The following is a 3,552-nucleotide window of genomic DNA, read 5'->3' as shown; positions in this document are numbered from 1 at the left end:
ATTTGCACAGTGAAGGAGATAAGTCATATTCTTTCCATGGGTAAGAGTGGAGGACCAATGAGCTTCCTAAAGACCTTTGATCAAGCTTGAAATGTATTAAGTTGATCATAAAGAAATGCAGGATGTTAACTAGTCGATATTATCTTAGATTTGAAATGATGGTCTAAGTAGAGATTACAAGAAGACTTCTCCATAGTCCAGTATATTCCACAGGGCATAGGGGAGAATCAACGTTATTACAAGCAAAAATGAAATACCACACAGAGCCACACGCATATGACAATGGTAAAAGGTCATCTACGTGTGAGCAAACAAAGGTTCCAGGAAGGGAAAGGCCGAAGAGGAAATAAATCCATGCACCATCAAGTTTTAAACCTTCAGAGCCCAGGTTCATCTCCAGCTCTTGGCAGGTTTTGGCAGGGAAAGAGTTCTGAGTGTCGAGTGAGAAGTTGGAGGAAAGAAGTGACAGGCAGTTTCTAAGGAATTTTCAGCCTAAGGCATTCCTGGTCCTTAAAGATGATAAGACTATCATAGGGACCTTACAAGATTCATGGTTTCTGATGTGCTCCCTGAATTTTAAGACCCTAGAGCAAAAGAACAAAGAAAATCAGTTAGGACCTAGTTCTCCATCCATTATCCAGGTAACAAAACACAGAATCAACCTATTGGTGTTGTTTATGTTTGCCAATGAACCATTTCAAATACTAAAATGACATCAATACAGGTTTCTGGAGGAGCTCACTGACATTAATAGCACTGCCAAAAGTGTGAAACTCTTGAACATGTGTCATTTTTGGGAAGTTCTATTTTTTAGTTCATTTCCACAGAGCTGGAGAAAGGAAACGTAAATTACTGTGGTAGTGGGGGAGGGAAACCAAAATTTAATGAAGGCTTATCATGGGTTTCACATAGTGCTATGGACTGTCTCTATTATCTCATTTGGTCGGTAAATGACAAACGTGTGATGTACTGAAGATGCAAAAGGTAGTAATGCATGGCTTCTAGACGTTTCAAGGTTTCATGATGAACGTGCCCTTTCAAGTCACTTTACCAGTTCGACTTACTAATTGTTGAAATTAAAAGTCATTTTCATACCAACCAACCCCAAGACAAGTCTACAGACACAGTCACATATGCACTCTTGTCTGTTTTTATCTGCATACCTTTCTGGAGAACTATATGACTTCTGTTAAAAACCTTGGAAAACACAAGAATAATTACTTGGAGTTTTTCTGTAACCGTCCATGTGGTAAGGATGTGAGGAGGGTAAAGGCAAATGATACAACCACATACAGAATGGGTTTACTTGGGAAACTTACAAGCCGAAGATCGACAAGGAGTGGTGTACATCTCCTCTCCCCAATCCACAGAGAAGCACGTGGTGCCTCCCGGTGCAGCCGGACTCATGGTAGCTCATGTCCTGCTACAGCACTTCTTACAGAGAAGGGCCCCCTCAGCCCGGGTTCCCCTGAAAACATCAAATAATTATGTCTATTTTATTTTTTAAATTTAAATTCAATTAGTTAACATATAATGTACTATTGGTTTCAGAGGTAGAGGCCAGTGATTCATCAGTCTTATATAATACCCAGTGCTCATTACATCACGTGCCCTCCTGAATGTCCGTCACCCAGTTCCCATCCCCCCGCCCTCCTCCCCTCCAGCAACCCTCAGTTTGTTCCCTATAGTTAAGAGTCTTTCATGATTTGTCTCCCTCTCTGATTTCATCTTGTTTTATTTTTTTCCTCTCTTCCCCTATGCTTTGTTTCTTAAATTCCACATATGAGTGAGAGCCTATGAAAATTATCTTTCTCTGATTGACTTGTTTTGCTTAGCATAAAAACTTCTAGTTCCGCCCACCAAATACTTATGTTTAAATAGCATATTCGAGAGTCTGAATCCATGGGGGCAGGAACAAGGGACCAGCAGAGAAATATATGGAAGGAAAAATGACCCAGGATGAGTTAGCTTCAGTTAGCCAGGTAGCCACTGCTGTGGCTGATGAGTGGCTCAATACTACGGAATGGCCTGAGAATCCACATGACACATGTCTTGGGGCATCACCTGCTCAAAGGGGAAAAAAAGGGAATATTAACCCATTGGCTTCTGTCTCCCAATGGCCAGGAACTGTCCCATGTGCCCTGAAATTCTTGTCACTAGCTTCTCTTTGTGTCAGGAGCTCTAGAATAGGATCCAGGGACCCCTATCCCAGGTCTGAGGGGAGGTATTATGGGTTGCCTCTGTAGGAAATTCATCAAAGCCCATGGCTGGAATGACTAGTGATGTTTTAGCAAGTTTTTGATATATGCAAATTTCCCTTAAAGTGGAGGACTAAGCATTTTGGACTCAGTGACTAGCAGGTTAATTGCCAGCTGTTATAGCTTAGCTCCTGGAGACCCAAAAACTGATGGAAAGTTGTGACATCTGCTCAGTGGGCGGATCCAGTCATGAAAATTGGGGTTTAAAGTGCAGCCTTTCCTGCTGGAGTGAATGTGGAACCCCAATGTAGTATATCCATTATCAAGTGATGAAGAAAGGGTGCCCAGGATTGCCTTTAGAATGTCTGCTTGACACTTCATGGTCAGGCCTGGATATTTAGTATGTAAATTGATTCTAAAAATATTTTTTTAAATGAAGAGCATTTGTTAATACATGTTTAGGCGAAGATTAGGAATAAAAGACTGATCTGGTTTACCCTATAATATTTACATCGAACCTAGTTCTACATTTTACGTTCATGAATTGTGAAGGAGAGTTTAAATAGAGGAAAGATTCTCTACATCCTGCTTTGCAGATAGGGACACAGATGTGGACCAAGGGGTCCGTTAGAAGCCTCCTTTCCTTTTATATATTATGAAGGGTATAGCTGCTTTGGATTTTTGATATCTCAGATGAGAAGATTATGTCGATTGTGAGCATTTTCTCTTTAAGGAGTTTCATTTTGTAAAGAGGATTATCTCTTTCTGATTAATAATACCTTCGGATGTTTTTTCCTGCTTTATCAAATATTAGTTGCCCAAAGAGCTGAGGGTCCATTTCTGGGCTCTCTATTCTGTTCCATTGGTCTATGTGTCTGTTTTTGTGCCAGTACCATGCTGTCTTGATGATCACAGCTTTGTAGTACAGCTCGAAATCCGGCATTGTGATGCCCCCAGCTTTGTTTTTCCTTTTCAACAGTTCCTTGGAGATTCGGGGTCTTTTCTGGTTCCATACAAATTTAAGGACTATTTGTTCCAGTTCTTTGAAAAACGTTCTCAGTATTTTGATCGGGATAGCATTGAAAGTGTAGATTGCTCTGGGTAGCATGGACATTTTAACTATGTTAATTCTTCCGATCCATGAGCATGGAATATCTTTCCATCTTTTTATGTCTTCCTCAATGTCTTTTAAGAGTGATTTATAGTTTCTAGAATAAAGGTCCTTTACGTCTCTGGTTAAGTTAATTCCAAGGTAACGTATGGTTTTTGGTGCTATTGTAAATGGGATGGATTCCCTAATTTCTCTTTCTTCGTTCTCGTTATTCATGTACAGAAATGCAACTGATTTCTGAGC

The 3,552-nt window shown here is 40.3% G+C and overlaps 1 pseudogene; it reads left to right on the top strand.

The window, feature by feature from the left end:
- The first annotated feature begins 282 nt into the window (after positions 1 to 282).
- LOC103673181 overlaps positions 283 to 3,552 on the top strand; it is a 10,394-nt pseudogene continuing 7,124 nt past the window's right edge.

The sequence above is a fragment of the Ursus maritimus genome, unplaced genomic scaffold, assembly GCF_017311325.1.
Source record: "Ursus maritimus isolate PB19 unplaced genomic scaffold, ASM1731132v1 scaffold_4, whole genome shotgun sequence".
Taxonomy (NCBI): Eukaryota; Metazoa; Chordata; class Mammalia; order Carnivora; family Ursidae; genus Ursus; species Ursus maritimus.
This window is presented reverse-complemented; position numbering and strand designations above follow the sequence as displayed.